The sequence below is a fragment of the Sus scrofa genome, chromosome 2 (genome assembly GCF_000003025.6).
Source record: "Sus scrofa isolate TJ Tabasco breed Duroc chromosome 2, Sscrofa11.1, whole genome shotgun sequence".
In the NCBI taxonomy this organism is placed as follows: Eukaryota; Metazoa; Chordata; class Mammalia; order Artiodactyla; family Suidae; genus Sus; species Sus scrofa.
Genome location: NC_010444.4, coordinates 81,797,101 through 81,824,160, shown reverse-complemented (window position 1 = coordinate 81,824,160; position 27,060 = coordinate 81,797,101). Strand labels below are relative to the sequence as shown.

General features: G+C 45.6%; 1 protein-coding gene and 1 long non-coding RNA gene across 2 annotated transcripts in view; one reads left to right on the top strand and one right to left on the bottom strand.

The window, feature by feature from the left end:
* LOC110259397 overlaps window positions 4,253–27,060 on the bottom strand; it is a 71,667-nt gene continuing 48,859 nt past the window's right edge. Inside the window, exons 4-7 of the long non-coding RNA XR_002341734.1 lie at window positions 13,031–13,124; window positions 8,968–9,117; window positions 8,506–8,602; window positions 4,253–4,803 (exon numbers count right to left, since the gene is read on the bottom strand). This is a non-coding gene — a long non-coding RNA (uncharacterized LOC110259397). The remainder of the gene's footprint in view (window positions 4,804–8,505; window positions 8,603–8,967; window positions 9,118–13,030; window positions 13,125–27,060) is intronic.
* Window positions 10,972–27,060, top strand: part of CPLX2 (complexin 2) — an 80,663-nt gene continuing 64,574 nt past the window's right edge. Inside the window, exons 1-2 of the mRNA XM_021084435.1 lie at window positions 10,972–11,246; window positions 22,810–22,883. The gene's annotated coding sequence lies outside the window, so the exon portion shown is untranslated. The remainder of the gene's footprint in view (window positions 11,247–22,809; window positions 22,884–27,060) is intronic.

The window sequence follows — 27,060 nt, the reverse complement described above, 5'->3', positions numbered from 1 at the left end:
ATGCTATTGTTGTATCCTTTGGCTGCCAGACTTGCTTCTTCCTTAGCACCAGAACGAGAGGATGTTTCCCAATCTTCCAGGATACCCTCCCAAGGCCAGCCTGCCCATCCTACAGCATATGTCCAGCCCTGCTTCACATCCACTGAGAAAGGGCATCAGGGACACCACAGCCCCACCATGCCCTGCGCTACCTCAGTACCCTGCCTCCGACTCAGCTTTTCCATTTATCTGAACCTCCCTGGTCTTTCATCTTTCTTCACCCTCTTCTCTGTGCTGTCCTCGGCTCTCCTCTTCATTGCAGATGTATACTTGGATTTTACCATCCTCTTCCAGGAAATAACCCAGACCTGTTCCAGCCAGTCCCCAGTGCCAGTTCACAATGCTGACATTTCTGCCAGATTGGCCTGATTTTTCACCAAGACAAATCAGTAGTAGTTAACCACACATTCTCAAGGAAAACTGAGGTTGACAAACTTCACACTGCCTTGGGGCTGGGTCTTGGGGCAGGAAGCTTGTGGATGGGACTTCACATTAGAAAATTCCAGCAAGGCATCTCGAGGGGGTGGCAATCACCGAAATAATTACCAGCCATACTAAAGGGGGACATTGGAGAAAACAGCGAGAACTTCATTGCAGGCCGTGTGTCACCCTGATCACGTCTATCTCTGGGGGTCGCACGTTTTCGGGCAGAGCCCAAGGCATACACCAGAAAACGCTGTCCTGTGGAGGAGATTGCTAGAGTAACCCATCTTGCAGAACAACGCTGAAGATTGGTCTTCCATGATTATTTTGTAAAAGACTTTCTAGTGTACAAGACACAACTGTGCCCAACTGTATATAGCTGCCAATTAGTTTCCTTGGTTTTTACTTTGTCTTTTGCTATCTGTGTTATGACTCAGTGTGGATTTGTGTTTATATAAATTTTATTTGTATGATTTCATGTTATTACTATTTTTTTTTTTTTTGTCTTTTCTAGGGCCACTCATACGGAGGTTCCCAGGCTAGGGGTCTAATCAGAGCTGTATCCCCAGGCGTACATCACAGCCACAGCAACGCAGGATCTGAGCCGCATCTGCAATCTATATACCACAGCTCACGGCAACGCCAGATTCTTAACCCACTGAGCAAGGCCAGGGATTGAACCCACAACCTCATGGTTCCTAGTCAGATTCGTTAACTACTGAGCCATGACAGGAACTCCTGTGTGATTTCATGTTAAACCTCAAATAAATGCTTCCTTATGCGATTGTTAAAAAAAAGAAAAAAAGAAAATTCCAAATCTAGTCCAACCTTCTTTCATCAAACTTCAGGGGCCCAGAACCCATATATAGGGGTTAGAATTCTTTTTCTTTTTGGATTTTGATTTTTCCATTATAGTTGATTTACAGTGTTCTGTCAGCTTCTACTGTACAGCAAAGTGACCCAGTCATATATATATATTCTTTTTCTCACATTATTCTTTATGTTGAAAGTATCAGAACACCCAACTCCAATTGGTTTAAACAATAAAGGAAAGGTGTTGCCTCATATAAACTGAAAAGGGCAGAGGTTGGCCTAGCTCAGGTCAGGCTTGACTCAGACTCTCAAACGATGGCACCAAGAATCCAATTTCATTCTAGCTCTCCTCACTACAACAGTAGATGCATCCTAAAGCTGGCTCCTCTCTTGTCATAGGATATCTGCCAGTATCTCCAAAGATTACTAAAGTCCTCTCACCAACAGCTCAATACAAGTCTCAGAAATAAGTCTTTATGTTAATTCAGCTCCATCAGAGAGACCATTATCTTCCCCCAACATTCTCCCTGCACTTCCAACACACACATGTGTACACACACACACACACCCTGAAAAGTATAAAGGGATGTAAAGAAAAAAATGAACACTCATACCATCTTAGCGTATGTTTTTTTCAGCATTTAAAATATCTGTATGTCTATATATCTATATTACTAGAGAGAGAGATTATATGTATTATATATATATACATATTTGTATACAACAAAAATGTTATATATAGTTTATACCTAACAAAACATTTACTCTATGCACTCATTTTGAACTTTTCCCCATGTTAATTAATATTCTTTTATAATATAATTTCTAATGGTACCACCTAATTCTGTCTCCTGTATCAGGGACCAAGTACCTGTTTATACATATCATTGAGTTTTCACAAGGACCCTGCCACACAGGCATCTTTGTTTCCATTTTGCAGTTAGGGAAACTGAAGCTTGGAGAGCCCATCATCTCTGGTCCCTGAGACTGGATAAACACTCACAAAGGACTTGCCTCTCAGTTGCCCCAGAGAGATACGAATAATGGTGTCCTTAGTCCCTGGATGCCACCCATAAACAATGAGCCAGGCTCTGCTTATCTGCTATTCTCTCTGTTAGGACTATGCCTCCCACCTAGTCATTAGAACCCTCTCTACCCCCAACCAGGCAGTGCCAGAGAAGTTGCTGACCCTGATCAGCTGGACTGCTTGTCTACTGCTACAATAAGCAGCTTGGTGGAGAGATAAATGGATGTGATTATTAGCTCAAATGAGGTTTAGGGATTATCTCTGGATTTTCTCTATCCTTGTGGCAGACACAATGGCCAAGGGAGGGACTGTGATTTCAGAAGCCAGGGGAGGGGATCTTTGTGACTTGAATTGTACCAAAGCTTGAGAGTCAAATGGGTTTGGGTTGGGAGCCAAGCTCTATGACCTTGGACAAGTCAAGATCTCTCTGAGCCTATTTCTCTGTACAAAGAAGTGGAGACATGCTCAGAATGTTCTTTCCCATCAGAAAAAGATCACTGTCAAAATTTGAAGGATTTTGTGTACAATTCTATAAAGTTCTACATGAGTTACTGTGAAGCATCTCATCTCCTATTGTGACTTCTCAGCAACATCTTAAAAGAGCAACTGAATTACTATTCAAAACAACAACAATAATAATAGCAGCCATGGAGTTCCCTTTGTGGCGCAGCAGAAACGAATATTGACTGGTATCCATGAGGATGTGGATTCCATCCCTGGCCTCACTCAGTGGGCTAAGGATCTGGCATTGCCATGAGCTATGGTATAGGCCACAGATGTGGCTCAGATCTGGTGTTGCTGTGGCTGTGGTGTAGGTTGGCATCTGTAGCTCCTATTCGACCCCTAGCCTGGGAACTTCCATAGCCCTAAAATGCAAAAAAAAAAAAAAACCAACCAACCAAAAAAAAAAAAAAAAAAAAAAAACAGACAGCATTTACTGAGCTCTTTTTTCTTATTTATTTATTTTGTCTTTTTAAAAATTTTTATTTACTTTTATTTTAGGGCCACACCTGCAGCATATGGAGGTTTTCAGGGTTCGAACTGAAGCTGTAGCTGACAGCCTACACCACAGCCACAGCAACACCAGATCTGAGCCACATCTGTGACCTGCACCATAGCTCATGACAATGTGGATCCTTAACCCACCAAGGCCAGGGATGGAACCTGCGTCTTCATGGATATTAGATTCATTTCCACTGAGCCACAATGGGAACTCCCTGAGCTCTTTTTATATGCAGGCACTTGACAGGCATATTACCATTTAATCCTCTCAATAATCTTAAAAAAAAAAAAAAAAAACAGATTCGATTCTATTCTCACCTTATGTATGAGGAAATTTGGTTTCATGTGGCTTGCCCAATGTCACAAATTTGGTAAGGGGTTAGACCAAGCCTAGAATATAAGTACTATTCCACAAAAGCAATATATATATATATATATATATATATATATATATTTTTGTTTTTTGTCTTTTTAGGCCCACACCAGCAGCATATGGAGGTTCCCAGGCTAGGAGTCTAATCAGAACTATAGCCGCCGGCCTACACCACAGCCACAGCAATTCGGGATCCGAGCCACGCCACGTCTGCGACCTACACCACAGCTCATGAAATATGGGACCCTTAACCCACTGAGTGAGGCCAGGGGTTGAACCTGCATCCTCATGAATACTAGTCGGGTTCGTTAACCACTGAGCCACGATGGGAACTCCCCCAAAACCAATATTTAAAGCTTCTGCTAAATTCCTTACTTGCATGTGCCGTGAATCATGTGGAATATCTTTTTTTTTTTTTTTTTTGTCTTTTCGTCTTTTCTATGGCCGCACCCTTGGCATATGGAGGTTCCCAGGCTAGGGGTCCAATTGGAGCTGTAGCCACCAGCCTACACCAGAGCCACAGCAATGTGGGATCCGAGCCCTGTCTGCAACCCACACCACAGCTCACGGCAACGCCGGATCCTTAACCCACTGAGTGAGGCCAGGGATCGAACCTGCAACCTCATGGTTCCTAGTCGGATTCGCTAACCACTGAGCCATGATGGGAACTCCAATCATGTGGAATATCTTGATATGGACTTGAACTGGCTTCATTTGACCCCTAGCCTGGGAACTTCCATAGCCCATAAATTCCACAGTAATTTTTATGCAACCTGATTGTACTGTTTTATGAGCATTTACCATTCTTGCTTCTCTGAGTCGTTGTTTCTTTACCTGTAAACTGGAGGTGATAACATTTCCCTTCAAGTGGCTGTTTAGAATTGAGTAAGGTAAAATAAGTGTTCAAGAAATAACATTTTTCCTTCTTTTCTCCCTCAACAATTAGTACAAATTGATTTGTTGGAATAATGACAGCTAGGATCTTAAGAACATCAATAAAAACAGGAAAACAAGTCATGTGTGAAATTGATAATGGTGGAATTTTTCAACCTACCTAGTCAGTGTGTCACACTGTGCCACAACTTTTGAGATGCTCTGCACCACACAGACGTAAGAAGTGGATGGCCTGGAAAATAGAGCGGAGAAGGTATCATTCTCATTGAGTCAACCAACATTCATTGAGCCACTTTTCCCAGCTCTGTGGGTTCAGAGAGAAACACAGCTGACTTGTTCTCATGGAGATTACATTCTGATGAGAGAAACTGAAAACAAATAAATGTCTCAAAGAGTAAGAAGTGTTTTCAAAAACGAAACAAGGTAATCAAATAGAGTGTAACTTATGATGAGAAGGGGCTATTTCAGAGAATGTAGACAGATACAACTTCCCAGAGAAGACGTTTGTACAAAGGCCTGAATGCTGAGAAGTAAGCAACAATGAAAAGAGCCGAGACCCTGAGCTGTGAATGAGAGGTGCACATGAGGAATGAAAAGACACTGTGTGGCTGGTGTGGAGGAAGCAAGAAGGTGAGAGGTGGAGCAATAGGATCTGAAAGATAGCTGGGACAGACCATGAGAAATTTTAAAGGCCTTGAGAGGAACTTAGTGTTTTATTCTGAGTTCAGTAGGAAGATTTATTAGAGGGATAGGAGGCTAATAACTTTATCTGTTTCATATTTTTATTTATTTTTATTTATTTTTTATGTTTTTGTCTTCTTAGGGCCACACCTGAAGCATATGGAGGTTAGCAGGCTAGGGGTCAAATCAGATCTGTAGCAGCCCACCTACACCACAGCCACAGCAATGCGGGATCCAAGCTGTGTCTTCGACCTACGCCCAGCTCATGGCAATGCTGGATCCTTAACCCACTGAGCAAGGCCAGGGATCAAAACTGGGTCCTCACGGATACACATCAGATTTGTTTCTGCTGAGTTAGGACAGGAACTCCTGTTTCATATTTTTAAAAGCCACATAGGGCCCAAACAAATACGAATACTTGATTTATGACAAAGATAGCATGCAGAACAGTGCAAGGGAAATTGGTCTTTCTTTCAATAAATGGTGCTGTATCAATAGGGTAGCCATATGGTCAAATAAAATTAATCTTAACCCCTACTTCACACCACACATTAAAATCAATTCTATGTGAATCGTAAATTTGAAGAAAAAGGTAAAATAATAAAGATTCTAAACGACAACAAGGAGAATGTTTTCATGACCTTGAATAGATAAAAATTTCTTAAACAGAAGACAAAAAGCACTAACTGTACAGGAAAAATTGATAAATTGAACTGCACTAAATTTAGCAACTTTTGTTTTTCAAAAGACACCATCAAGAGAGCAAAAGAGAAAACCACAGACTAGGAGAAGACAGTAACAATATATCTAGTCTCAAAGGATTCCTATCCAGAATATATAAAGGATTCCAGTACATCAATAAGAAAACAACAGATATGACAGTAGAAAAATTGGCAAAAGACATGAGCAAGCACTTCACAAAAGAAGTTTTCTAAATAATTATTAAACATGTAGATAAGTACTTCACTAGCCATCAGGTAAATTCCAATTAAAAGAACTACATGCACAGAATGGCTAAAAGTAAAAACAGATTACAATGCCAAGTATTGGTAAGGATATGGAGCAATGAGAACTCTCATACACAGCTTCTAAGAGTATAAACTGGTATCCCTGCTTTGGAGAACTGTTTGGAAATATCTACTACTAAAGTTGAGTATATGTACACCTCACACATTTGTTTCATTCATGGGACAATAAAAACGCTTACATATATATATATATAACAAAAGATTTTATATATAAAAACTCTTACATATATATATATATGCACAAAAGATTTATACAAAGTTTGAAGGCAAAAATTCATCAACAAATTGAGATATAGTCATAGAGTAGAATAATAGAGCGATGAAAAGCAACCCATTGCTGACAAAGGCAGCATGAATGAATCTCACAAACACAATACTGAGGAAATGAGGCCAAACAAAAAATACATTCTGTATGGTTCCATAAGTCAGCAACACTAATTTAGTGTCAGAGGTAAGAACTGTGGAAGAATAAGGTGATAATAACTCTTCTTTGAGGAAGAGTAAGGTGATAATAACTCGGGTGTCATGAAGGGGACATGCAGTGTTCCGTTTCATTCTCTGGGCACTGGCTGCACAGGTGTGATCACTTTGTGGTAATTAATCAAACTTGTTTTCACGATTTGCATTCTTTTCTGTATGGGGTATTCCTTTAATTCCTTAAATTATAGTTGATTTACAGTGTTATGTACATTTCTTCTGTACAGCAAAGTGACCCAGACATACACACACACACACACACACATACATACACACACATACATATATACCATATACATACACATATATATATATATATATATACACATTCTTTTCCTCATATTATCCTCCATCATACTCTATCACAAGAGATTGGATATAGTTCCCTGCACTATACAGTAAGACCTCATTGCTTATCCATTCTAAATACAGCTGTTTGCATCTACTAACTCCACATGGGATATATGTTTTAAAAATCACTTGGGGGGGCAAGAATGGAAACCAGGGACACCAGTTAAGAAGCTGTTGTAGTAGTCAGCTGAAGATGAGGATGATGTATACAAGATGGGATGTAGAGGAGAGGGAAAGAAGTAGACTAATTTAAGATATATTTTGGTGGAAGAGCTTAAATGATTTGCTGATGGATGGGATACTGAAGGAAAGGAAGAATTCGACAGCGGACCAAGCAGCTGGGCAGATGTGGAACCAGTGGTCCAGATGAGGAAGACCAGGAAAGGAGCCAGCACCATTTAGACACCTTCATATGTTACCTCATTTCCCACCCATCCCCAGCAACATTCCTTTTTATCTCAATTTAACAGAAGAGGAAACTGAAGCTCTCAGAGATTAAATTATTTGTCCAGGCTTATACAGGTCTGGGAGGAAGCAGAGTGGGAAAATCTGTACCTGGGAGGCAGCCATGTACAGAGTTGGCGCCTACAGACCCAGGTCAAACAGCCAGGGTTTGAAGCCTACCTCTGACAGGGTGCAACCTTGGGCAAGTCTCTTGATGTCTTTTTTCTTTATGTGTAAAGTAGAGATGAGGCACACCTCATAGGATTAATATATGTCAAAGGCTTTAAAGGGGCCTGATAAAAGTCAATTGTCTGTAAGTTAGCCATTATCAGGGTCCATGTGGACTTCCCAGAAGGGTGGAGAAACAGAAGGTAGATTTAATTCTGGAGCCAAGACTGAGTTTCATTAACATGGTGATTGGCCTTTTAAAACACTGAAACAAAAAATGGCATGTAATATTATTGCCACATAATAGAGACCATTGAGACCAAAATCCAGGAGCCAAAAGACCTAAAGTGCAGAGGAAATCCTGGCTTGGCTGGGTGTTGGCCGCCTAGGTGCCAAGATGATTTTCTGTATGTTGGAGAGGAAAACTGTTGCAATTTTTCAGCAGCCATTATGGATAACTAAATTCCAGCCTCCTCAAAGTGCTCAGAGGTAAGGGCCATGGGTTTTTAATTTTCCAGAGTCAGTAGTTCAAAGAATTCTGCGCTCTTAATTAAATGATGCTTCTCTCAAACCTCTCTTACTTAAATGATTACAGCAGCCTCTAAACTGATTCCTCCAATTTCTTCCTCTTCAACAAATGCTTAGTGAGCGCCTACATTGTACCATGGTCTCTGCTAGGTTCTAGGAACAATAAGAACAAGCCCAAATGTATGGACTCCTCATGGAAGTTCACGACCACATCACTCCAGAGTGATATTTTTGTTAGTAGAAAGCACTTTACATACTGTAAAGGACGGACCCAGTGTTGCTACTGTGAGATGATCAAGGTGATGATGCCAGTTGTTAAAGCAGAGCTCTTGCCTTTCAATGGCTCTCCATTGCCTGTAGGATAAAAGCATACAGTGAAGTCCAAACTGAATTCCACACTCATTTCCCATCTCTCATCCCTTTTGCCAGGTTTACTTTCCATTTCTATCGAAGCACAACCAGTCCCCTGGTTTCCATACCTTCGAAGGTATGGAAAGGATCTCGAATATTCCATTTCCTCTGTCTGAAACACTCTACCTCAGTCTGCCTGGAAACTCCCATTTAATCCTTCAAGATCCAGTTTCGACTCTGTAACTCCTCCCCACAGACAGTGTTCATCCCTCTGCCTCACCGTCTACGTGAGCATTTCTCAAATGGGATGAAGATATAAAAGAATGACCTAAGAATCACCTTAAAATCCTAGGTCCATCCCTACTCACCAGACACTCGGATTCAGTAGATCTGGGGGTGCATAATGATTGAGAACTCCAGCTTCAAGTCAAACAAACTCAGGTCAAGTCCCAGCTCAGCTCTTTACCGGCCTTATGACCTTGGCCAAGTTACTTAACCTCCCAAAATCTCTGTTAGCTCTGCAAAATGGGGATAGACATAGGCAGGAATGATAAGTTGAGACATCATGTGTAAAATACTTAGGACAGTACCTGATACCTGGAAAGGGCTGAACAAATTGAAATTGTTATTGAGAAGAATTCTATTCTGACCCTAGCAGTCTATCCATTTCTTTTCCAACCTACCCATCCCCAGCTTGAGAACCACTGCTGGACTATTTATAAAATTGTATTATGATCTATTGTTTCTGTGCCGTGTCTCTTACTAATGTTAAATCCAGGAGGGCATGGGCCATGTCTTAGTTCTAGATCCTCAGCACACAATACAGTACTGGGAATAGCATCACCACATAGACTGTGTGATCTTGGTCAAGTTAGTCTTGCTCTTTTAGCCTCAGATCTTTTCAATGTTGGAGAGAATAATATCTATCAGATAAGGTTGTTATGAATATCCAATGAGATTATGAATGTGAAAGTGCTTTTTATGATGTGGAAAGTGAGTTGCTATGGTGAAAGGGGACTGTGACTCGGACCTGTCATCTCACAGTCACACATCTATAACCCTCCACCTTCTCTTCTTCCCCAGCCCATGGAATATAAATGTGACCTTCTTTCCTTAAACATTCTCGTTAATTTATACCTAATAGAAGATTGCATGATGACATGCACAATAGCTCAAACCATTCCAGGAAGAAGGGGACTACAGATTCATTGGTGTGAGGTTAGTGCTCCTCAGAATGCTAACTACTGAGAATACTGCAGGGAATTAGACATTCACAACCTTTGCCCTAGTAAAGTCTCAGTCCCATTTGAGGGAAAGCCAATGATAGGCAAGAAAACATATAAATAAAATTTTTTTTGTTGTTGCATTTTTAGGGCTGAACCCGAGGCATATGGAAGTTCCCAGACTAGGGGTCCAGTCAGAGCTGCAGCTGTCAGCCTACACCACAGCCACAGCTACACCAGATCCAAGGCATATCTGTAACCTACACTGCAGCTTGCGGGAATGCAGGATCCTTAACCCACTGAGCTAGGCGAGGGATCAAACCCGCATCCTCATGGATACTACTTGGGTTCTTAACCCAAGAGCCACAATGGGAATTCTTGACCTCTCTCACATGTACATTCACTCAGCAGATATAATTCAATTCTATTATATGTCAGTCACCATGCTAGAAGATGGAAATACAGAGAAAAATAAAATATGCAACCACTTTTTATGAGCCTGGTAACAGAGAATATAGATACATAAGTAATTACAATACAATGTGACAAGAAGCCTTGTAGAGAGATGTAGAGGCTGGGGGATCTTAGAGAAGAGAATGGTTGTGCCTTAGGGATTAGTTAATATTCTTTGAGAATGAGGACATTTTAAATTGAAGATAAAGTACAAGTAGTAAAGGGAAGAACATTCCAGACAAAGGGAGCAGCAGGTGCTAAGGCACTGGGGTAAACCTGTTCCAAAAGAGTGGATATCTGCCCTCGTGGGAACAAGCTGAAGAGGAGACGCTGAGTCTTCCTGGCAAAGGGTCTTAAATGCCACAACGAAGAGCTTGCATTGTATTATAGGTACACGATACATATGGAAGGTTTAGAATGCTCCCTCTCAGGAATGGTGGGTGAAGGACTAGAGTGAGGGGCTGTAGGCAGCTGAATCAGTGAGTGGAGTTTGCAACAGAGAGGGTACAAGATCTGCATTTGGTCGTTAGTCACAGAAATGGAGAGATAGATATTTCCAAGGCAGGATGTCCTTTGTTCCCTAAGTAACAGGACCCCATTTGTCCCCGAACTTCACGGCAGACACGACTGTATGGGGAACTCCCACATGCCTCCCTCTTGTTTTCAGACACCTCTGCTGGCGCCCTCTCTCGTCCCCGTCGCCAGCCCCCGCCTCCTTTCTCTGGAAGCTTGGGTCTCCCTGGGAGCGGGTCTGCCCTTGGGGGAGGCCTCTCGGCTCTGTGCCCGGCAGCTCGGCTGACATTCGGGGCGGACGGAAGAGGGGTTCAGTGCCCCCAGCGTGCACATGTGCTAGTCGGGGCAGGAAGGAGCGCCTCCGCGGAGGAGTCCAGGAAGAGGGGGAGGGAGAGGCGCTCCAGAAGCTCGGTCCCGGGCACCCTGGTCGGCCGCGGAGGAGCTGCAGCCTCCAACAGGTTCGTAGAACGCGCGCGCGCTCTCTGTTGCTGAGCCACCACCTCCTCCGCTGGAGAAGGTTCGCCGGAAAGACCCCAGCCATAGGCCCCGCGCTGCGGGGCTCCCAGAGGGCGGTTTCCTCCGCCTGCCTGCCTTCTCCCGGTAGCGCTCAGCTGCCGCCGGCTCTTCCGGGGCGAGGCGGAGGGCGCCTCGGGCTCCTTCTCGCTTCAGCACCACCTCAGGGACAGCTCCCGCTCCCGCGGGGGTACTCCCCCCGGGTGAGCCCTTCCACGGGCGGACAGCCGCCGCCCCGCCAGCTCCTCTCCTGCTTTGGTTCGGGTTCGGTACCACCGCCGCGGAGGCCGGTCCCTCGCCCCCACGGGCTCCGCTCCCCGCGTCAGCACCGTGGCGGCGGGCAGCTCTCGGCGGGCGCCAGCTTCCTGGCGAGCAGGGAACAAAGACCAGGAACTGGGGCCTCCCGCGTTTCTTGGGAGTGGATGGTGGCACTGATGGGGGAATTTCGGCTACCCCAGAGCGGTGTCAGGGGCGACCTGGGAAGGGGGGCCTAGTCACAATCGCTCATCACCGTCTTGGCTCTGTAGTTCGCCAAGGCCTGGCCATGCAATGGCGGGTCCCGGCTGGAAGTGGGAAAGAGGGTGGGAGGGAAAACAGCACAAAAGGGTCCCGGGCCACAGTTGGGCAGCCTGGGCCTAGGCTGGGAAGAAGGAGCGCGCCACCCCCTTTTTCCTCCAAACCCCCACCTCCACCCTAGCTCAGGACCACGGACTTCCTTCAGAGAGCCTAACTAGCACAGGTGCTTGAGGCCGGCTGCTGCAGTCACTGACTCTGGCTGTCCCCGGAACATCCCTAGAAAGTGTGAGGCTGAGTTTCCGTGGGGGGAGGGGGCCGAGAAACCGCGGGGAAGCCTCACGAAGCTGGCGGCTACACGCTCCCCCTCCCTCCTCCCCAGGGTTCCGCCCCCACCTCCAGAGAGACGCCTGCAAGGAAGGAAGGGGGAAGAGGGGACCTGAGCAGCAGGTTGTGAACAGGGCTTGGTTCTGGGAGGTTGCAAGTAGCAAGAAAAGAGGTGGAGAATCTCGGAGGTTCCCAAACAGGAAAGCCAGTTCAGCAGCAGGAGACCAAATGTGAAAGAGGAAACCTTTTCTCTGCTAGCGAAAGCTGGGAGGGCCCTTGACTCACGTGATCCTCTCCCTCACCGGGGAGAGTCTCCTGGGGAGAAGGGAAGACTTAGCTTGGGGGCAGAGGTGATTTGCCCAAGGTCACTCAGCAGTTTAGCAGCAGAATTGAGCCTAAACCCCGGGCTCTGCAAATCCTGGGCCTGTTGTGTAAGATTCATAGAGAAGTCTTAAAATTCCAGATGCTGGGAGAAGGGCAGAGTAGTTTCAGTTCTGAGTCCTAGTCTCAGCTCTGTCACACTGTCACCTGATCTTGGGAGAGTGACCTTTGGAGAAGACAATGGGTTAATAGTACCCATTTATAGTGAGGATTTAACGAAATACCTATATGAGATTAGGGCAATCCCTGGCACATAGTAAGTGCTCCAAAAAAAGGTAGCTACCATTCCTGCTAGTATTCCCTCTGTAAACATGTGCTGAGGACTCTTAATGCACTGGCTGTGAACTGGGGAGACGGAGAAATATGCCAAGAAGGCCACAGACCAGCACAGGAAGCAGAAAACAATTGCAATGTGATATGATTTGTGATGTAATCAAGGAGAGTATATAAGGCTGTGGGATCTCAGAAGCAGGAGTGATGAACTGTGGGAAAAGAGGAGGAAAAGTACCTTGGACAGATGGAACCATGTGTGAAGGTCCAGAAGTATGAAATCACAGCCACCAGGGTGATATCTGTGTGCCAGAGGCTCCTCGGTATGGGGACTGTGAAATGAGAGTGGAGAAAAAGGCTGGTGTCAGTCTCCAAAGGGCTTTTTGTGATGAAATATTTCAAACATAGTTTTTAAAATAGAAAGAATAGTATAATAAACCCCCACATACCCATCATCCAGCTTCAACAGTTGGCCAATTTTGTTTCATCTCTACCCACACCCACTCTCATCACACATACACATGCACACACAGGGAGGGAGGGAGAGAAACTTATTTTGAAGCAAACCCAAGATATATCATTTCATGCAGAAGTATGTTAAATATCAATAACGATTTCTGCCATTCAAATGCGGTTCCACTTTGGAAGTCATTAACTCAAATCATGACTTTCTCTCCTCAGTGTGTTCTGAACATTCTTATCCTTAGCAGAAAGTTTTGGTAAGCCACATACATTAGAGTAACTGTTTCAGGAAAAGTAAGGGGTATATCAACCCGCAACAGATTCTTCCAAGCCAGAATGATCTCCACTACCTACGCTGTGCCCAGAGGCCATGACTGTTGGCAAGGTTGATCAAAAGAAAAATAAAAGAGTGAGAGCTTTCCGTTGAAAGTAATCTGAATCATAAGCTCATAAAGATAGAAGACTTGAAATGGAAATCATTGATTTAAAAATCAAGCCCAACAGCCACATGAGGCAAGGATCAGAGACAGAGAGGAATTTATCCAAATTTCCACAAGGCTGAGACCAGAGCCAAGACCTTTGAATTCATGATCAAGAGTTCTATTCAGTTCACCATTTTGCTTAGAAGATTAAGCCTTAGAGTTCCCCAGCTCGTACATTTGGGATGCTATTTCCTTCCCCATCTCAAAGAAGCTTGAAGGAAGAGGTGGAAATGAACAAGAAAGGTCCCTCCTGATTCTCAAGAGGATGAAAATGTATGGAAGTTGGTCTCTCAGGTACCTTGACAAATTTCCCTTCTATATCCTTTTGGAGAAGGTTGAGGATGGTGGTACTTATATTCTGGCTGATGCACATTAGCAATGACCCTGCATTCAGACACTCGGACCTTATTTCTGTGCCTTTTTTGTCCATCCTGCTCGCTTTAACCAGATGCATGTGAAGCCTCTCTTTTCCAATTTGCCCTGAGTTTGGCTGCACATCCCTGTAGGCAACAGACCACCATTCCTTTGAGGTCTTAAATGAGGAGTGTTTGGCCCAGGAGGCCCTGGCAGGACTCAGAGCTCTTGTGCCTTCCTGGAGCATGATGTCTCTCCTGTTACTGATAAAATGTGACAGCCGTGATGACTGTGTGTGCGTGCTCCCATTGGGTCCTGAGCACCTCTAAGCCAGCATTTTTGCTTTTCAGGATGTCCCCAGGTATTGTCCTTGTGAGGGCAATACCTCACAAGTTTCCTTGAGTCTTAGGTAGACAAATTAAAATGTATGTAAGAAGTTCTAATCATCCCTGATGAAGAGAAGTCAGCCGAGAACAGTCAATAAAATTGCCTTATTTCTGGGAGTATGATTGCAGGTAAGACATAGGAAGATGATAAAGATAGTGAATTTCAGCTTGTGAAATTATCCCAGCTTTTAGCCTGAGATGAGACCAATTTAGATATAACATATTATATTATCTGAGCCTAGCTGAATTGTAGCATCACAAAGGGCCTTGGTGAGCATCTACCTTCCTTCAACATGGACTCATCGAATGGTTATTGTGTGTCAGGCACTGTTCCAGGTGCTGAACAAGACACCCCAGATCCCTGCTCTCATGGGGCTTATAGACTTCAGGTAGACACAGTCATTAACAACAATGAAAAGGTACATATGAAAACATTTAAATAAACAAACAATAGGGGAGGTGTGTCTGCAATGGTGACATGGAACTGAGGCTCAAATAATGAAAAGTCAGTTTGTAAGAATGTGAAGCAGGGCGTTGCATGCAGGGAAAATAGCTCTGGCAGAGGCCCTACTGAGAGCCTAGACTGTCTGGGATAAAAAAGAGGCCTCTGTGGCTGGAGTAGAGTGAGCAAAGGGGGAGAGTAGCAGCAAATGAGGGCAAGAATGAGGCAGGGACCAGACTGTGCAGAGCCTTCTAAATGCAATCAGTTGTCACTGGACGGGTTAAGCAGAGAGGCATGATAAAAACTGGTTTTACTTTTAAAAGCTGTCTCTGGTTGCTGCATAGAGAATGGATGATATTGGGATGCTGAACTGGGCAAGAAGGGGCAGAGAAGTTGAGTTGCAGCCTCCCTGCTACTGAAGTGCTCAGGATGCAGCAGAGAAGACAATGCAAAAACAAACAAACAAAAAATACAACAATAGTCTATGAGAAGGGCTGCTTTGAGAAGGGATGTGCAAGGCATTGTGGGAATAAAGAAACAGAAGAATTCATTCAGCCTGAGAGGCATCAGGGAAGGCGTCCTATTAGTGGACAATGGCTGTTGAATTATATCTAGAAAAGGAGAGCAGTAGAGTCAGTGCCCAGGAGAGAGAGGCAACAGAGCAGCAGTGGAGTTCATGGAGTGGGTGCCGGCTTGCCTGGGTCCAAATCCCAGCCCTGCCATTTAGCAGCTGTGTGCACTTAAGCAAGTTACCTACCTCTCTGTGTCTCTGTGGTCTCATCTTTAAAATGGAGATGATGAGAATCACAACACTAATTCCAAGAGCCTTCTGTGAGGATTAAACAAGTCAAAATTTGTGAAGCATTTAGACTATGTCTGGCACTTAGAAAGTGACAATAGAGTGGCGGTTAAATTAAAATGGAGCAAAGAGGGGGTGGGAGAGCAGAAAGCACATGCTGGAAAAGATTGAATAGAGCCTAACACTGAAGGGCCTTGAAGATCAGGCCAGAGATGCTCATCTTGCTCTATATGCAACAATGGGTCATTGAAGGCTTTTAAGCAGGGGGGTTAGGAATGAAGAAGATAAAACCCGAAGGCCCAGAGAGGGAAGACAACCTATCCCCAGTCACACTGCCAGTTACTGGACATTGTTATCTGTCTCCCCTACTGATCCAATATTATAGGAGGGCAAGGGCAATATATATTTTGTCGTCCCCCCCCCCCCCATTGTAGCCTCAGGATTAGAAGAATGCCTAGGATATTCTCAGGAAATATTTTTGGATACATTGCTGAATCAATGACCACCCAGGGCAGGGAAAGTCAGAATCCTTGAATCTTCGAGAAGGTCAGTGCATTTTTGGACAGCGGAGAAATTGCTCTCAGGAAAATAGAACAAACTCCGGGGGATGTTGACTTGGGGACAGAGAGCTCTTCCAAATCTTAGCTTCTCCTGTGACACAGACACTGCCACCCACACTCCCCCAGGCGCCCCCTCCAGTGGCAGCAAGCATTGCTACATAGGGTTCAGAAGTTAATCTTGGTAAAGTGCCTGGAAGATGAGAATCGCTCCCCAGACATTCAGCGTGGTAATTGCCAGTGAGGAGAAAATGTATCTCTCCATTGGCAAGAGGCAGGACTTTGTGTTCCACAAAACCCAGCCATTAGAATTCCTGTCTCTGTCTCATCAGGAAGCTGTGACAGCCAGGCAGGCAAGTAGGGTCTTACAGTTCAAGCAGCAGATGGCAAAAGATTCAGAGGCACTCAGATCCAGCTCTTATGTTGCTGACCACCTACTCCAAGCAGGGAATGGGGCCAGGTGCTTCTTCAAACTGGAGAGAACTCCAGCCCTAGCACTTCTGAGTTGCGTGCTCTTGGGCAAGTCCCACCATTTCTCTGAGCTTCAAGTTCATCTGCTATAAAATGGGGATAACAGTGCCAGCCCACCTAGGTCATTTTGCTTTTTATTCTGACCATGTGTTACCTCTTCTCACAAATGTGGAAACTGAAGTTTCAGGGTACAGCTCATTGATTTGTCAATGCTCACTGAGGACTTATGATGGGCCAATTACTCTGCAGGAACTGGAAAGACAATGAAGACTAAGACAAATAAGACACAATCCAAGCTCTAGCAAAGCTTGTGTTCTAGTGAGGAGACAGGAAACAAGCGAGTGAACAAATTCCACCAAGTTATCTAAGTTCTAGGAAGGAAATAAAAGAGGGGGTGTGCTAAGGAGGGCAGGGGCTGCGGGGAGACTTGAAAGAAGACACACTGAAGCCGACACCTGGACGGGGAAAAGCAGCTGGCCATGAAACAAGTGTCCAGGCAACAAGTGCAAAGGTCCTGAGGTAGGAATAAACCTGATAAGGTCATGGGACAGAAACCTAGTGAGCAATGGAGGACGGTAGACAGGAGGGCAGAGAGGTTGACCAGGACCAGAGCAGGCAGGTCCAAGCAGAGGGGTGGCAGAATTTAAATTCCAAGTCACTTCTCGCCATCACCCCACTGGTAAAGGACCTAATGTGGCAAATCCCACGTCAGAGTGATCCCTGGACCACCCTCAGGCCCACAGTCCCTGCTGCCATCCCCAGAGCAGGTCAGCCAAAGGGCAAGCAAAGGGATGGATTCCCCTGCTGGGAAATAAATCCATCAGCTGGCTGGCTGCCGGGTGGGCACCCCAGTGCCTCACAGGCAGCATCCTAATGCCATGAGGCAGGAGGGGGAGGGAGGAGACACAGGGCCAGCCCGAGCTGAAGTGACTGGGTAGGAGAGGCACCTGCCTCAGGTGCCAAATGTAAGGAGATGCTAAAAAAAGAGAAAAAAAAAACCCTCAAGTCATGAAGACAAAAAACATTATGTGCAATACTTTTAAATAAAATTAATGCAAAAAAATCCATGATGAATCAAATACAAAACATTTTCAAATAAAGGCAGGATTCCAAAAGAGTCAGGTTGAGGGGTGAGTCATTTGTGTGCAGACTCCAATCCTGATCCTAAGATGTTCACTCAACTGCCAGGACACTTCCTGGGCCAGGGCTTTGTTCCCACTGGGAGCCAGCATCCAGAGCTGATCTGTTAATGACGAACCCAAAGAAGCAGTTCCCAGCAGGGGCCTCAGAGATCACTGCACTGCTTCAGTTGCAGAGGCAGAAGTCCAAGCAGGAGCCACACAGCTAGGAAGCGTTTCTTGCCCTGTAGCCCCGGTGCTGTGCAACATCAAGCAGTTCAAACCCACCCTTTGTATGTGATGGGACCCTCGGTAAGGCACACTGCCTCTCAAGAGTCAGTTTCCCCATCTGTGACCCTGGAACTAGTAAGATGTGCTCCCCGGGATTCAAGAAGATGATTTTTAAAGTCCTTTAGCACCTTGCTACTCATGTGGTCCACAGTCCAGCAACATCAGCATATCTTGAGAGCTTATTAGAAATGGAGAAGAGGGAAATCCCAATGTGGATCAGTGAAAACGAGCCTGACTAGTATCCATGGGGCTTGGATCCTGCATGGCTGTGGCTATGGCACCGATTTCACCCCTAGCCTGGGAACTCCCATGTGCCACAGGTACAGCCCTAAAAAGCAAAAAAATAAACATAAAAAATAAAATAAAAAATAAAGAAATGGAGACTAGTAGCCGATTATCAGACCCACAGGATCAGAGTCAGCATTTTAACAAGACCTCCCAGGTATGGGCATTCATGTGAAAGCCCAAGAAGCTGGTCAATTCTCGGCACATGGATGTTGCTCAATAAATGATAAGGCTACCCCTCTACCCACCAAACCTTGGGTTAGATCCCGACTTCAGGCAATTGGAAAAATCCAAGATGGAGAGAAGAGGTCCTGACATGGCCACTTCATTAAATTTTAAAAGGTCAAATTTTGAAGCCAGAGTCCGGCTGAGCTCCTTCTATGCATAACCATATAGAGCCTCCATTTGTTCATCTGGAAAATGGGAATAATAATAGCAGGAACCCTATAGATCATTGCAAAGATAAAATGAGTACAACCCTCAGCACAATGCTTAGCACAGAATAGGTGCTCACTAAATGCTTGCTCTTGTTTCTAGTGGAGGGAGGGAGTGTGGGGGATCTCAATACATTGCTGAGCACAGCCCATGTGATGAAATAGATAACACTTGGGAGTTCCCATTGTGGCTCATCGGAAATGAATCTGACTAGTATCCATAGGCTCAACCCCTGGCCTCCTCAGCAGGTTAAGGATCCGGCATTGCCGTGAGCTATGGTGTAGGTCACAGATGTGGCTCGGATCTGGCGTTGCTATGGCTGTGGTATAGGCCAGCAGCTACAGCTCCAGTTCGACCCCTAGCTTGGGAACTTCTATATGCCACAGGTGCAGCCCTAAAAAGACCAAAAAAAAAAAAAAAAAGAAAAAAAAAAAGAAAGAAAGAAAAAGAAATAGATAACATTTGTATAGCTCTTTGGCATTTACAAAGCATTTTCATTCATGTCATTTCACCCAACTCTCAATCCTTTAGGTGAGCTGGCACGAAATTTATTTACTTTACAGAGAAAAATAATCTAGGCTCTGAAATGTACAATGATGTGTCCAAGCAAACCAGGGTTTAAATCCATGGAATCTGACACTAAAATCCATGTCAGCAATGAATCATCCAACCAATAACCATGAAAAAGATAAAAACGGAAAGAGACAATTAATATTAGGCTCTAGGGATGGTGTCGTCCAATCTCCTCGTTTTATAGAAGGGCAAACTGAGGCTTGAGGAGGAAAAGAGACTTGTCCAAGGTCACTCAGACAGAGCACCAGCCCTGGGGTCAGAACCCAGTTCACAGAGTTCCCAGTCCAGTGTCCTGTCCAGAATCCAGACCCGTGTGCTTCATCTGATAGACTAGCCTCCATCTGATGAGCCCAGGGGTGCAGGCTGCAGGTGGCCAGGGCTGGTCCCCTGGGCAGGGGAACAGAAGGTGCCCCCAGCCCCTCTTTCCACTCCAGCCCAATCAGAGGAGGAGACTGCAGAAGCTGGAGTTGCCAAGGCGAGGCCTTTGGGGTTGCTAAGACACAGTTTGTGAGCCGTCAAGTGGCAGAAGAGGACTTGGCTGAGGCTGGGGCTACGAGAGAGCAGGACCTGCCACAGTGATCTTGGGAGCTGGGGAAGGACCTCTAACTCTACAGGGTGTATCAGCCAAGAGGAGGGTTGACTCTCACAGACAACCCTGTATCTCCACTCTTGACACCCCACCCCAGCCAGGAAGCCAAGTCAACTCTCCTGGCAGAAGGATAACCCCCCCCATCAGCAATAATCTCATCAAGCACAAGTCCGCAGCTCACTCCTCCCATTCCCCAAAACTCCCCTGACCCTGGCCCTAGGAGGAGCTCTCTAGAGCACAAAGCCAAGCCCTGCAATGCCCTTCATCACCCTTGGGATGAAGCCCACACCCTGCTAAACGTATCCCCTCAGACTTGGTCCCCATAACCTCCCAGCCTCGTCTTCCTCCCCAAGGCTCTGGCCAAACCAAATTCCTCCAAGTGCCTGGAAGACCATGCCTTTGCTGATATGGTTCCCACTGCCTAGAAAGCCCTTCCTGCCCCACTGTCCTCTAAGCCTCAGCTCCAGACTCACCATCTCAGGGAAGCCCTCCCTGCTGCCTCTTGGCAGTGAGGCACCTCTGACCAACCTGCCTTCTAGAGTTGGGTGTCATGTTGTATTTACACTCTCCGCTTTCCTGTTTGTGTCCCCATCAGGCTGTGAGCTTTTTACATCTCATTCCTAGAATAAACCCAGGTTCCAACTGTGCAAGATCAAGACATCTCTGAGCCTCCCCGCCCTCCTCTGTGCGATGGAGATTATGACCTTGGCCTTGCCAAGCTAATGAAAATATTAGAGATTATGGATGTGAAGGGCTTGACATAAGGCAGGTGCACTGAAACTGCTGCCATTGCCCTGTTCTTCATGTCGACACCACTAGCGCCCAACACAGAGGGCTCACTCATATACCTGCGCCTCTGAGTCCTTCACCTATTTTCTCACTGAATAATCACCCACTGTGTCACTAAAAGGCTCTATAAACAGCAAAGCCCCATTCAAGTATAGGTCGTAATAATTCTGATCATTAACACTCTTGATTCCCTTAAGCCCCTAGACCTGTGTCATCCAGACTTGCTCTCTATCCACCCTTCATTCACAGAACAAAATTTACTAAGTACCTACTTTGTGCCAGGTATCTGCCTAGCTCTTTGGGACTCAGCAGTAGGTCAACATGAAACACTTAACTGCACCACCAGCCTCTCTTTCTTCGACTTCTTAAAGGTCACCCTCCCGACCCAGCAGGCAGGTGGTCCTGCCTGAGGCCAGGGAGGTTCCCATTTGCACAAAGATGCCGAAGATGCTGGCACTGGGTGGTCTGCAGGCTCCACCCACACCCATACCTCCCTCCCGGCTTGTGCACCTCATCAGTCAGGAAAACAGTAAATCTGCCCAGTTTCCAATCCAGTCACTAGCTTTAAATTCAAGTACTGTCAGATCCCTGAGAGCAGGGAGCACGCCTGCCCTTTTCACTGCAGTTGTCACCAGCATTTAGAACATGGCCTGGCACAGTCATTCAGCGTCTTATTACTCATTCATTCACTCACTCAACAGATATTTATCAAGTCCTGCTAAGTGCCAGACTCTGGGGAACCAGCAGCAGGTCCCTGCCTCACTGAGCTCCTGTCTTAGAGGGATTAAGGGGGTGGGTGGATGGAGGAGATTTTATTAGGAAGTAACGGTGCCTTGGGGGAGCTGAGACTGAGGGATTGGGTGCTGTGTCACCCAGAGTGGTCCCAGAAGACCACCACTAAAGGAAAGAGCCTTGAGACAGCTGATCTGTTGGAATCCCTGCTTTGCCCCGTACCAGCTCTGCAATATGGGGCAAACCCCAGTCCCTGTCTCTGTTGATGAGGCCAGAATCTCTGCTTTCTGAGTCACCATGAGCAGGAGGAGAAAATATTTAAGGAGGAAGGGATAGGTTGTGCTCAGTTCCCCCACCCCATCCCCACCCCTACCCCCATCCTGAGCGAACACTGCGGGTCCCTGCCATTGCCAAGCCTTGGCATCCAGCCAAGAGCAGAGCTGACTGCAGTGGGTTGAAAAGGGTGAGGGCTGCAGGTTCTCATCAGACTCCACACACATCCCTGTGGGAAAATGAGCAGATCATTTCCCCTCTTGGCCCCTGTGTGTTCTCATCTATAAGATGGGAGTGGAACATTGACCTCCTTCTTCCTAACTATGTGAAAGCAGATCTAGCAAATTTGTCAAGCATTGACCAATGGACAAGTACTTACTGGGTACCCATTGCCTTTATGGGAATGCTTGGTGCCTCCCAGGAGAAAGAGGAAGGTAACTAAAATTTGAGGGGCTGCCATGTAATAGAAATCTTCACAGTCCTTATCTTATTTAACACCACCACCGATAATAATAAGCATTTATATGGCACTTCATGTATGAAGTTGGTGTTATCAGTAGCCCCATTTTATATATGAGGAGACTGAGGCTGAGCAAGATGGAATGGATTTCCCAGAAGCCAGAATTCAACCCCCCATATGACTGACAGTATATCCCACCCATCGACACCAGTCAGAAATCAGAGTTAAGCCAGAAAGCAGAATGGTCAATGGTACAAAGAGAAGCATTGTCTGAACCAGTGACCAAGATGGGCAACTGCTGCCAAGAGTAGGGGAGGTGGGGACAGGGGGATTGAGTCTGATGCCACGCAGGGCCCCATCCTGCCCAGCCCCTTGCTGGAACCCAGAGGATCAGGGTGGCTTTAGCACAGGTGAGGGGCACGCCCCTGGAGGGGCCTGGGGTTCAGTGCCCATTCAGGAAGCCCACTCCCCCCAGAAGCTCTCTCCCCTCAGGACTTAACACCCTCTCTCCTCCTCCAGGAAGTCGTGTGTCTCTGGCATGCTACCTGCTCTGCTCTGTGACTGAAGGCTCCGGCATCACAGCCCAGCCGAAGGTAAGAGTGCCGCCCAGGGTCACACCCATGGACGGTGTTCAGAGTGCCCCCCTACACCTGGTGAAGGGCGTCATGATGTCACTTCCCCTTTGCGATTGCCAAAAGCGCTCCTAAGCAACATGTTGGAATGATGTTAGCTTGTGTTACAACAGGAAAGTACTTTCTTGTGTGTGATACCTTATTCAATGATGCTCTTCAAAAGACCTTAAGGAGGTATTGTTCTCAGCTTCTGGACAAGGAAACTGAAACACAGAGAGGGAAAAGGACACATAGCTGGAAGGTGACTAAGCCTGAATTCCAACCCACTTTTTCTTGTCTGTATTCCCAAGTGGTCTATGCACCTTGTAGGTGGTTGGTATCTGTTTGATGAATGAATGAGTGAATTAATGAATTGCCCAAGATCAAGGACTGGAGGCTGGCTCTCCTCTCCCTCCCAGTTCCCAAGTTTTTCTGCTGAACTGTGGCTTTCTGTGTTGATGAGCTCAACACACCCTTCCACACCCCCACCCCAGAATCTCAAGCATCTCACGTGTGATGTTTTATTACCCACCCCCATGCTGCAGACAAAAGGATGAAAGGTGGACCAGTCAGCATTGGTCCCTCTCCCAGGTGGCCCCCAAGCTCCGATCGCACCCAGCATCCCTCCATCCACATCGCCTCTTCCCCACCACCCACTACCAGTAATCCAATGTGCATAGTTGTAAACTTGTTTCTTTAAATAAACAGTCTTGAGTTTCATACCAAATAGTCTTTTAAGAGGAGGAACGTCTCCAGGCCACCTCGTATTTAGCATACAGTGAGCCACATATTTGCACAGAGAGAGAGTGTGTGGATATAGAGATCGCTTGATCGCTATAGATATCGTTGCTCATCCAGATGGGAGCTATTTATGATGCTGAGTCACTTGCAGAGAGTGCCACTGAGGGAATCTAGGCTGGGCTCTGAGCCCCAGCATCACAGACCTCATGGCTCTTTGCCTCATCCTCACTGTTCACACATGAGAGAGACAGAGAGAGAGAGACAGAGAGAGTGGTCTCCCCTCGTGGTGCAGGAACAGAAGGAGACATTTTGGCCACAGTATATGAAGACTTTCTCATAACCTGATCCTGTTTCAAGGCATTGTCCTCCATCCAGAACACCGCACGCTTACAGAGCATCTCATCCAATTTATTCATTATATAGGAGCAAAACCTGAAACCCAGGGAGGAAAGGGACTTGCCCAGTGTCACACAACAAATCAGCTGGTCCCACAGCTCAAATTTTCTGATTGCTGTCTGGAGCTCTTCCCCAGCCCCCAGCAACCTTCTTCAGTGTACCTTCAATATCAAGCCATTTCAGCCCCTCTGGTGCTTCTGTTCTCTGTAAACCTGGAGCTGTCATTAAGCACTTCCTTCCCTGGGCTCCTCCAGGAGGGGAGTTGAGTCTGACTCATTTGGGTATCGGCCATGCTCAATGCAGGACCTGCACACACTAGGCACTCAATGCATGGGCACGGGGTGTTATATAAGACCAAACTTAGTACTAATTCCTGGGAACCCTAGTTCTCCATTTGGAAAAGCACCCATTTATCTCCACTCTCTCTTTCTTTTCTCTAAGCCAGTTCTCTATCTGTGCAAAAATAGACTCCCTCCCACTCACCACCCACCTCTACCCAATTCTATAATGAATCAATTTTATTAATAGGTTTTGGGATGGAAACTTGACAAAGGCTTTCTGTGAAAGTCACCCTTTATCTCTGTATATAGTTCACTTCTCAAAGCATTCTACTAAACTGGTCAAGTGGGATTTCGCCTTACATAAAATATTCATTAATCCACTCTTTCCCTCCATACAGAATGTGTTTGTTTAAGCATTTGGTGATCTCTATCCTTTATTATGGATTCTATTCAATTGTTCTAAGAGACAGTGGGATGAGATAGAAAGAAAGCGGGCTTTGGAATTAGGACTTGGGTTGCAACCTAGCTGCCCATTTAATGGCTCTGCATTCACACTGATTGCTGTGAGAATTAAATGACATAATGTCTGTAAGCTATCTTGCACATGTAAGTGCTTAATATAGGTTTGTGAATGAACAAATGAATGAATGAATTACTCAGGACTCTCATAAAACAGATCCTGAAGAGTGAGAAACCAATTGACCCTGGGGTCTGAAGTCTTGAAGTCTGACAAGTCCAGGAGGGTAGTCTGAGATGTCCTGTGAGGCAAACCCCAGGGATTAAGCTTCTGGTTGGATGGTCTCCAGGCCAGAAAGGGAAGTAAGTTCTTTCTGGTGGCCTCTTGTGGAAGGGATTCCCTCGGCTCAAGGAAATTTGAGTGTTGAACCGAGGTCAAAATAGAAAACTCCTTGAGAGTAAAAGTTGTGTCTTTTTAACTGTCAGATTCTAACTTTCCTCCAACCAGAGCCTGGCTTACGGTAGTAAGGCATAGATGAAGAGATATGCAGTAAGTGTGCATGGAGTTGAGTAGAATTGACTTGAGCTGACTTGGCTTGAATTGACTTGAGCTGTTTTACATTTTCCAATGGACCTAATACTATGGTCTCCCAAGAGAGAAGCTTCCTGGAACTCAAGCTTAGCTTAGACCTGGTCCCACAGCACATGCCTGGTCCCCAAGCCTGATGTACTGGGACCTTTGGAGCCTTCCAAAGATGGAAGCATCTCAGAGAAGACCATGGCCATAGCCAATACTGAGGTAAAAGTGTAGCAACTTGGCTGGGTCAAGGGGCACCACAAGGCTATGTCCTTTAGGAATCTTTAAAACTTACTGGAATTCTGCCAGGACCTTTCCATGTTTTTAGGGCAACAGATTCTTCTCTTCCTGACAGAGAAAGGCCCCTTGGAGGGGGGGGTACCCAGTTAAGTGGCATATGGCCTCTGGCTTTGAGGGGAGAAAACAGGTGGAGGCCAGAAGTTACACAGAGCCCCATACTGCAGATTCTGGCACAGCTATAAACTGGTCCTCCTGTTGAAGTGAGGGTTTGGGAATCTGAGTGATGTATGATTCTAGACTTCTATCAGGCAGTGGTTGCTAAAGGGAACAGTGACCCAGGAACCATAGTGAGGAATCAGACTATACATCTGGCATCATAATATAGAGGTCAGCCAGCATCACTGGGGTCTCCTTTACTGGCTCCATCTCAAGCACTGCCCATCAACAGGATGCAACCAGTCATCTGAAGGAGAAATGCGGGAACAAATGAGACTCAGCTGAGCAGTGGCTGCTCGAACCCTCATTGTATTTAGCTGTATTGTATGCATCCCTCTCCCACACTGGCTTGGGAACCCATCAGAGGCACCACATCTATTCTTCTCAGTACCCCCCATGTGCCATCTAAAAATCTTGGTACAGGTTAGATATTAGTGTTCAGTAAATGAATAATTAGGTCAGAGTAAGGCTTACAATGCCAGTGGAAGATTTCAAGAGGGAAAGATGGAAAATTTCAAGATTTCGAGATGGCAAAAGTCCAAGGTAAAGATATCCAGCCAGGAATCACAGCATAGATTCAAAAGTTGCCCCTCAGCAGTGTGGCTTAAAGGGAGAATTGGACTAAATGGAGTCAAGACAGTGTGATGCAGTGTGGGCTTAAAACAATGTTCCTCAGTGTCTCAAACTTCTGAGACAGGCTCTTGGGGTCATCAGAGGCTGAGTTTGAGCAAGAGACATTCCCCCAAACAATCCTATTTACATTTTTTAAAATCTTCAATTTTATCTGTTTTATATATCGGATTTCCACACACATTTTCATTTTTAAAGGACTCTTACAATTTTAAAAAAATGCATTTGGAAAGCACTAGCATTAAAATAGCCTAGGCATTTGGAGTTAGACTGCCTGGATTCAAGTCTCAGCCCCAAGCTTTGACATCTGTGGGAATTCAGGAAGGAACCCTTTTGAGCCTCCGCGTTCTTATCTATAAACCATCCTTCCAGAGATGTGTGAGCAGTAACTAAGATATTACAGTATTTCCCAAAGGCTAACACATGTGTGATTGATGGTGCGCACAATGGCTTTAGGTGGTATGTGGATGAACATTTATTATTTTAATAGCTCACAATTGATGCATGTTAGAAAAACATAAGCAGCACATTAGACTCTGTGATTTATGGAAATAATATAGCATTTCCTTTTAAAATAAAATTCTGTGCTTTTTGAAAGGCAAATCACTAAGTAAATGAATAG